Raw genomic sequence first — 9,787 nt, 5'->3', positions numbered from 1 at the left:
TGTCATTGTGCCTGTTTCCTCAACTGTAATTGGGGATTTGATCAATATCTGTTCTCCCTCCTACTTAGACTGGAACCTGATTATTCTTGTATCTACCCCAGCACTTAGTACACTGCTTGGCATGTTGTAAGCATTTAACAAAATACCACTATTATTGTTATTATTGTTACTATTATTAAGAGGGCCCACTGGTGTCTGGAGAGGGGGAATTAGGCTCTAATGAAGGAGCCAGGGCTAGTAACTCAAGAGTTTGGCCACTGTGCCACTAGCCAGAGGCACATCCTGGCAGGGAGGGAGAGCAACTATGTGACAGTCAAATCTGCCATTCCCAAAGGGGAGGGAGAAGGTTGACTTGAACTTTTATGTCCATGGACCCAAGACTTGCTGTTCACTTCTCTGCTGTGTGACTTTGGGTAAGTCACTACGTTGGGCCTCAGTTACCTCATCTGTAAAATGGGGGCAAAGACCATGAGCCCTAGGTGGGACAGGGACTGTGTCTAACCTGGTTAGTTTGTGTCTACCTCAGTGCCTGGCACATAGTGAGTGCTTAACAAATACCATTAAAAAAAAGGAACTTCTGCATCTTGGGGAAGTTGACTGTCTAGGCAAGTCAACTCCAGATTAGGGGGGCCAACTGTATTGGAAGAGGGCGGGTTAGGAGGGGGGCAAGCACTACAGGAAAGAGAAAACCAGAATAAGGGAAAACGCAATGCAGATGGGCATGGTTTAGAAGGGAAAAAAAAAGAAATCCAGCAATTGACAGATGGAATTTGTTCACTCCAGGTAATACAGTCATTGTCCCAGATCACTCTGGGTAGCCCAGTTGGCTACCGCCAAGTCAACACCCTGGATTCTGTCGTGTAACTTCTGGAGTCTCTCAGCAGTTACAGCCCCTTACATTGTAAGAGGCCAGGTGGGAAAGGCTGGGAGGAGACCACCGAACAAAAACATCAAGTGCCAGTTTGGAATACTTGGCCAACAAATGCTCATTGTGGCCAGGGAATGAGTCTGCTAATTCTGTTGTAGTGGACCTTCCCAAGTGCTTAGTACAGTGCTTTGCACATAGTAAGCACTCAATAAATACCATTGATTGATGGATACAAGTGGCACTCAGACGAGCAGAGTAGAGGGAGCAAGGAATTAGGAGTCATGGGAACTGGGTTCTAATCTTGGCTCCTGCACTGGCCTGCTGTGTGACCTAGGGCAAGTTCCTTAGCTGCACCGGGTCTCAGTTTCCTCATCTGTAAAATGGGGAAAAAATCCTGTTCTCTCTCCTAAGATACAAGATAAGCAGTTGGACACAGTCCCTGTTCCACATAGGGCTTTCACTCTTAATCCCCATTTTCCAGATGAGAGAACTGAGGCACAGAGAAGTGAAGTGACTTGCCCAAGGTCACCCAGCAGACAAGGGGTGGAGCCGAGATTAGAACCCATGACCTTCTGACTCCCAGGCCCGTGTTCTATCCACTAGGTCATGCTACATTCAAAGTCCTTAACAAATACCATCACAATTATTACTACTGAGTGATAAGGAAAATCTGCAGAACCATGATGATGTGATGACTGTCACTTGCATTTATTAAGCACTGACAACGTATGCAGCACTGTGCTAAATCCTGTGCTACATTCAGGAAAGTCAATTAAAGCCACAGTCTCTGCCAAGAAGAAACAGTGGAAAGCAAAGCTGACCAGGTTATTTCAAGTAATGAATGGTATTTATTGAGCACATACCATGTGCTCAATATGTTTTGAGCACATATATAAACACATATATGTGTTTATATGTTGCCAACTTGTACTTCCCAAGCGCTTAGTACAGTGCTCTGCACACAGTAAGCGCTCAATAAATACGATTGATTGATGTGCAGAGCACTGTACTAAGCGCTCGCATTGTACTTCCACTGTCTAAATGGTAGTACCATCTTTAAAGCTTGTATCCACCCCAGCACTTAGTACAGTGCCTGGCACATAGTAAGCATTTCACAAACTCCATAGTTATTATTATTATCATCATCATCATTATTGTTAAAGCTGATTTTAATCCGTAGATCTCAGAGACCAGAGTTCTGGTTAAGTGGGTCAGGTTAGCCATGGACAATACGAACTGGTCCAAAATAAGAATATAACTCACGGGCCGGCAAAATCCAGAGACACAAAAGGACGGATAGTAAATCAGAGAACCATTGTGAAGGTTAGGGAGTTCACACTTGGACCCATCTTTGTTTCAGGCTAAGTGCTATGAGCAGCTTCCTCCCAACATAAAAATGAGTTCTGGCCTGGGTTGTTCTCTTGGCAGATCGAAACCCAGCAGCAAAAGCAAAGCACTTTGAAATGCAATGGATGCAGTGCAGGAAAAGTCCCTGCCAGATTGCAGGACAAAAAGAATTTGGGAGCTTAAAAGGAGCCTCGCTTAATTGATTTTTGTGGATTGATTTTAACAGCATTTTCCTGGGAAGGATATTTTATTTTTTCCATAAAGGCCTCTGGGTTCCGCTGCAGAGGTGGAAACTCAATTCTGTCCATAGGAACCTTGGGTACTGAGAGAGAAAGTGAAATGACATAGTTATATGACTGTCTGCTCGTTATGGGCAAGGGACTTGTCTACCATCTCTGTTGTTACTGCTCCCTCCCACGTGCTCCACACACAGTAAGTACTCAGTTCGTGCCACTTATTGACTGTGAATGTGAAGCAAAGCTGACACCACCATCTCTTTCACTGTCTCAACTGTAGTACCATCTGTAAAGCTGATTTAAATCTGTAGATCTTGGAGACCTAAATTCTAATCCCAGCTCAACTTGGGTGAGTCACAACTTTCCTGTGCCTCAGTTTCCTCATCTGTAAAAAGGGGATGATGTATCTGTGCTCCCTCCCCCTTAGACTGTGAGCCCCACATGGGACAGGGATTGCGCCTCATCTGACTTTGCTGTAGAGAACCCAGCACTTGGTGCAATGCTTGGCATTTAGTAAGCCCTTGACAAATACCTCAGGTATCGTTATTGAACTGCATGCATTATTCCCAGTGCAAGTGTTTCTGTGTTCTAGTGAAGTAGCAGAGTCATGACTTCTATTTTACTTCTCTCCCCTTCCAGTTGGTGCCCAACTTTTGTCTGACCTCTTTGGCCCTCCATTGCAGATTGGGCCAATGATTTGAACAGTCAACAAGCAGTGTAGCCTAGTGGGTAGAACCCGGGGCTGGGAGTCAGAGAACCTGGGTTCTAATCCTCGTTCTGCCCCTGGCCTTCGGTGTGACCTTGAGCAAGTCACTTCATTTCTCTATGCCTCAGTGTTTGCATCTTTAAAATGGGGATTTGATATCTGTTCTTCTTCTCAGTGTGGGGTGGGGAGGAAGGGGAATGACAGAGAAAGAGAAGTTCAAGGAGAGATGGGTCCATGGAGTCGCTATGGGGTAGGAAACGACTCGACGGCTAAGACAAGAGATAGATTCATTCATTCATTGTCGCATTTATTGAGCGCTTACTGTGTGCACAGCACTGTACTAAGCACTTGGGAAGTACAAGTTGGCAACATGTAGACACAGTCCCTACCCAACAACAGCTCACAGTCTAGAAGAAATAGAAACCCGAATCTGGTGGGACTTGAACCCACAACCTTGAATGCCTTCCACACGTTAGAAGTCCAATGTGCTATCCATTGTGCCACAGAGCCACAGAGGTCTATGTGATTCCTACCCACAAGGACCTTACAGTCCAGAGGGGGAGACAGCCACTGAAGTACACAGACCAGTTCCAGGGGAGCTGATAGCTTGAAATTGGGGGACTGGGGAAGGGGGTGAGTGGGAAAACCACCCTCCCACCCTTGCAATCAATCAATCAATCAAGTGCAGGGTACTGTACTAAACACTAGCGAGAGTACAATATATCAGAGTTGGTAGACACAATCCCTGTGAGCTGTATATATGTATAAATGTTTGTACATATTTATTACTCTATTTATTTTACTTGTACATATTTATTCTATTTATTTTATTTTGTTAATATGTTTTGTTTTGTCTGTCTCCCCCTTCTAGACTGTGAGCACACTGTTGGGTAGGGACCATCTCTATATGTTGCCAACTTGTACTTCCCAAGCTCTTAGTACAGTGCTCTGCACACAGTAAGCGCTCAATAAATACGATTGAATGAATGAATGAATGAATGAGCTTACAGTCTAGAGGAGAAAACAGACATTAATGTAAATAAACAAATGATGGATATGGACATAAGTGCTGTGAGGCTGATCGCAGATGCAAATAAAGCGTATGAATCCAAGTGGCGTAGATGGGAGTGGGAGAAGAAGAAGGAGGGCTTAACCTTGGAGGAGGTCAGTGTTTAATAAGGCTCTGAAGGTGGGGAGAACGATCGTCCGTTAGTTATGAAGCGAGGAGGGAGTTCCAGAGCAGAGGCAGGATGTGGGTGAGGGGTCGGCAGTTGGATAGATGAGACTGAGGTACAGTGGCTAGGTTGGCATTAGAGGAGCAAAGTGAGTGGGCTGAATTGTAGTAGGAAATCAGGGATGTAAGGTAGAAGGGAAGCAGCGTGGCTCAGTGGAAAGAGCCCAGGCTTTGGAGTCAGAGATCATGGGTTCAAATCCTGACTCCGCCACTTGTCAGCTGTGTGACTTTGGGCAAGTCACTTAACTTCTCTGGGCCTCAGTTCCCTCATCTGTAAAATGGGGATTAAGACTGTGAGCCCCCTGTGGGACAACCTGATCACCTCGTATCCTCCCCAGCACTTAGAACAGTGCTTTGCACATAGTAGGCACTTAACAAGTGCCATCATTATTATTAAGGGGGCAAAGTCATTTAGTGCTTTAAAGCCAATGGGAAGGGTTTCAGTCTGATGAGGAGGTGGAGGTTTTTGAGGAATGGGGAAACATGGATTGAATGTTTCTGGAGAAAAATGACCCAGGCAGCAGAATGAAGTATGGACTAGAGTGGGGAGAGACAGGAGGCAGGGAGGTCAGCAAGGAGGTTGAAGCAGTAATCAAGGTGAGATAAGTGCTTAGATCAGCGTGGTAGCATTTTGGATGGAGAGGAAGGGGTGTGCTTACTGTGTGCAGAGCACACTACTGAATGGCTGGGAGAGTACAAAACAATAGAGTTGATTGACTCCCCGTCTGCAAGGAACTTACAGTCTAGAGGGAGCTTTCCAATCATTTTACCTTGCTCCCTCCTACCTCACCTTGCTACCCTTCTACTACAATCCAGCCCACACACTTCACTCCTCTAATGCTAACCTTCTCGCTGCCCCTCCCACCGACCTATTGCCCACGTCCTGTCTCTGGCTTGAAATGCCCTCCCTCCTCGTACCTGACAGATAATTACCTTACCTTAGTTCAAAGCCTTATTGAGGGCACATCTCTTCCAAGAGGCCTTCTCTGACTAAGCCTTCTTTTCTTTTTCTTCAATTCCCTTCTGTGGTGCCCTGACTCATTCCGTCTGTCTCCCCCTTCTAGACTATGAGCCCGTTGTTGGGTAGGGACCATCTTTATATGTTGCCAACTTGTACTTCCCAAGCACTTATTACAGTGCTCTCCACACAGTAAGTACTCAATAAATATCAGCGCTCCCCACTCCCAGCCCCACAGCAGTTATGGGCATATGTCATATATTTATTTCTATTAATGCTTTCTCCCCTTCTAGATTCTAAACTCATTGAGGGCAGGGAATGTGGCTGTTATATTGTACTCTCCCAAGCGCTTAGTACAGTGCTCTGCACACAGTAAGTGCTCAGTAGATATTTATTCATTCATCCATTCAATCACATTTATTGAGCACTTCCTAAGTGCAGAGCACTGTACTAAGTGCTTCGGATTGACTGACTGACTTTTAGCACCTAGAGCCTCATGGGATTAAGGTTTCATCTAAAGAAGACTACTCTTCCTCCCTCTGTTCACTCATTCATTCAATCGTATTTATTGAACACTTACTGTGTGCAGAGCATTCATTCATTCATTCAATCATATTTATTGAGTGCTTACTGTGTGCAGAGCACTGTACTAAGCACTTGAGAAGTACAAGTTGGCAACCTATAGAGACGGTCCCTACCCAACAACAGGCTCACAGTCTAGAGGTGGGAGACAGACAACAATACGAAACACGTGGACAGGTGTCAAGTCGTCAGAACAAATAGAATTAAAGCTACTAAGCGCACACGAAAGTACAATACGACCACATACAGACATGTTCCTGGCCCACAATGAGCTTACAGTCTGGAGGACTCTGTCCCCGTCAGCCTTGCCCCTCTACATACAGAGAAGACGTATATACTAGAGTTGAACCAGTGATGATCGTTTCAGACATTCCTGCTCCTGCAGCTTCTGAAGCCATTTTCCTAGGCTTCCAGCAGAGTCTTGGAAAGTCCAGACAGAAGGCCCGGACACAGTGACCCCTGTGCCCGGGGATGTCTTGTCTATCTGCTGTGTGATCTTGGGCAAGTCACTTCACTTCTCTGGGCCTCAGTTCCCTCATCCATAAAATGGGGACTGAGACCACATGGGACAGGGATTGTCCAACCCAATTTGCTTGTATAATAATAATAATAATAATAATAATAATGGTATTTGTTAAGCACTTACTATTTGCCAAGCACTGGGGTAAGATACAAGGTAATCAGGTTGTCCCACGTGGGGGTTCACAGTCTTAATCCCCATTTTACAGATGAGGGAACTGAAGCACAAAGAAGTAAAGTGACTTGCCCAAGGTCACATAGCAGACAAGTGGCAGAGCAGGGTCTGCCTTCAAACATGCCCATGTTTGTCCTATCCTAAAAAAACCCTCTCTTGACCCCACCTCACCTTCTAGTTATCGCCCCACCTCCCTCCTACCATTCCTTTCCAAACTCCTTGAACAAGTCGTCTACATGCGCTGCCTTGAATTCCTCAACAGCAACTCTCTCTTCGACCCCCTCCAATCTGGCTTCCATCCCCTACATTCCACGGAAACTGCCCTCTTAAAGGTCATCAATGACCTCCTGCTTGCCAAATCCAACAGCTCATACTCTATCCTAATCCTCCTCGACCTCTCACTCTCCTTTGACACTCTGGACCACCCCCTTCTCCTCAACACGCTATCCAACCTTGGCTTCACAGACTCCATCCTCCCCTGGTTCTCCTCTTATCTCTCCAGTAGTTCATTCTCAGTCTGTTTTGCAGGCTCCTCCTCCCCCTCCCATCCCCTTACTGTGGGGGTTCCCCAAGGTTCAATTCTTGGTCCCCTTCTGTTCTTGATCTACACTCACTCCCTTGGTGACCTCATTCACTTCCACAGCTTCAACTATCATCTCTACGCTGATGACACCCAAATCTACATCTCTGCCCCTGCTCTCTCCCCCTCCCTCTAGGCTCGCATATCCTCCTGCCTTCAGGACATCTCCATCTGGATGTCTGCCCGCCACCTAAAACTCAACATGTCCAAGACTGAACTCCTTGTCTTCCCTCCCAAACCTTGTCCTCTCCCTGACTTTCCCATCACTGTTGACGGCACTACCATCCTTCCTGTCTCACAAGCCCGCAACCTTGGTGTCATCCTCGACTCCGCTCTCTCATTCACCCCTCACATCCAAGCCGTCACCAAAACCTGCCGGTCTCAGCTCCGAAACATTGCCAAGATCCGCCCTTTCCTCTCCATCCAAACCGCTACCCTGCTCATTCAAGCTCTCATCCTATCCCGTCTGGACTACTGCATCAGCCTTCTCTGTGATCTCCTATTCTTGTGTCGCTCCCCACTTCAATCCATACTTCATGCTGCAGCCCGGATTGTCTTTATCCAGAAACGTTCTGGGCATATTACTCCCCTCCTCAAAAATCTCCGATGGCTACCAATCAATCTGCGCATCAGGCAGAAACTCCTCACCCTGGGCTTCAAGGCTATCCATCACCTCGCCCCCTCCTACCTCACCTCCCTTCTCTCCTTCTACAGCCCACCCCGCACCCTCCGCTCCTCTGCCACTAATCTCCTCACCGTACCTCGTTCTCGCCTTTCCCGCCATCGACCCCCGGCCCACATCATCCCCCGGGCCTGGAATGCCCTCCCTCCGCACATCTGCCAAGCTAGCTCTCTTCCTCCCTTCAAGGCCCTACTGAGAGCTCACCTCCTCCTGGAGGCCTTCCCAGACTGAGCCCCCTCCTTCCTCTCCCCCTCCTCCCCCTCTCCATCCCTCCCACCTTACCTCCTTCCCTTCCCCACAGCACTTGTATATATGTTTGTACATATTTATTACTCTATTTATTTATTTTACTTATACATATATATTCTATTTATTTTATTTTGTTAATATGTTTTGTTGTGTTCTCTGTCTCCCCCTTCTAGACTGTGAGCCCACTGTTGGGTAGGGACCGTCTCTATATGTTGCCAACTTGTATTTCCCAAGCGCTTAGTACACTGCTCTGCACACAGTAAGTGCTCAATAAATACAATTGATTGATTGATTGACCTCTGACTCCCAAGCCCGTGCTCTTTCCATTAAGCTATGCTCCTTCTCAGTAGAAGCAATTGTATCCACCCCAGTGCTTGAGACAGGGCTTGGCACATAGGAAATGTTTAACAAATACTATAATCATGATTATTATTATTATCACCCCCTGAAATCCTTTGATGGATTCCTTCCATGTTGCCCTTGCACTAGTATTTGCTTCTTTTATTCACCCCTCCTTCCGCCCCACAGCCCTTGTGTGCATATCCATAATTGATTAATGTCTTTCTCCCCCTCCAGACTATGAACTCGCTTTGGGGAGGGACGTGTCTGCCAACTCTGTTGTTCTCTCCTAACTGCTTAGTACAGTGCTCTGCACACAGGAAGTGCTCCATAAATACGATTGATTGTTTGATTGACCCCTGGGCACCCTTACTGAAAACCTCCATCCGTGTCCATTACATGGAATCAACTCAAGAGGTGCAGCAAGGGTGAAGATGTGGGTGAACAGGTTGAAGGCCAGGCAGGATTCAGGGCTGGAGAATCAATCAATATTAATCAATCATACTTATTGAGCACCTATACTGAGCAGAGCACTCTATTACGGTTGGCCTAATGGAAAGAGTAGGAACTTGGGAACCAGGAGACCTGAATTTTTCTTTTACAGTATTTTTTCAGTGCTTATTCTGTGTCAGGAATTCATTCATTCAATTGTATTTATTAAGCGCTTACTGTGTGCAGAGCACTGTAATAAGTGCTTGGGAAGTACAAATCGGCAACATACAGGGCCGGTCCCTACCCAACAACGGGCTCACTGTTCTAAGCCCTGGGGTAGACACAGGGTAATCAGGATGGATATAGTCTCTGCCCCTTATGGGACTCACAATCTAAGCAGAAGCACGGAATCCCGATTTGGCAGTGGAGGAAACTGAGGCCCAGAGAAGTTAATTGACTTGCCCAAGATCACACAACAACAAGTGGCAGAGCTGGGATTAGAACCCAGGTCCTCTGGCTCCCAGGCTCGGGCTTTATCCACTAGGCCACACTGCTTCCCTAATTCTACCTACGGAATTCTAACCATGTGGATTCTAATCAAATTTTTCTAATTCTAATTTTTGTTGTCTGTCTCCCCCTTCTAGACTATGAGCCCATTGTTGGGTAGGGACCGTCTCTATATGTTGCCAACTTGTACTTCCCAAGCACTTAGTACAGTGCTGTGCACACAGTAAGCACTCAATAAATAAATACAGTTGAATGAATAAATGAATGAATGAATAATCACAGCTCAGCCATTGGTCTGCTGTGTGACCTTGGGCAAAGGTCAACGTTTAGTACAATGCTTGGTACATAGTAAGTGCTCAACAAATACCGTGAT

This window comes from Tachyglossus aculeatus, chromosome 23, assembly GCF_015852505.1.
Source record: "Tachyglossus aculeatus isolate mTacAcu1 chromosome 23, mTacAcu1.pri, whole genome shotgun sequence".
Taxonomy (NCBI): Eukaryota; Metazoa; Chordata; class Mammalia; order Monotremata; family Tachyglossidae; genus Tachyglossus; species Tachyglossus aculeatus.
Note: the sequence above shows the minus strand (reverse complement) of the source record.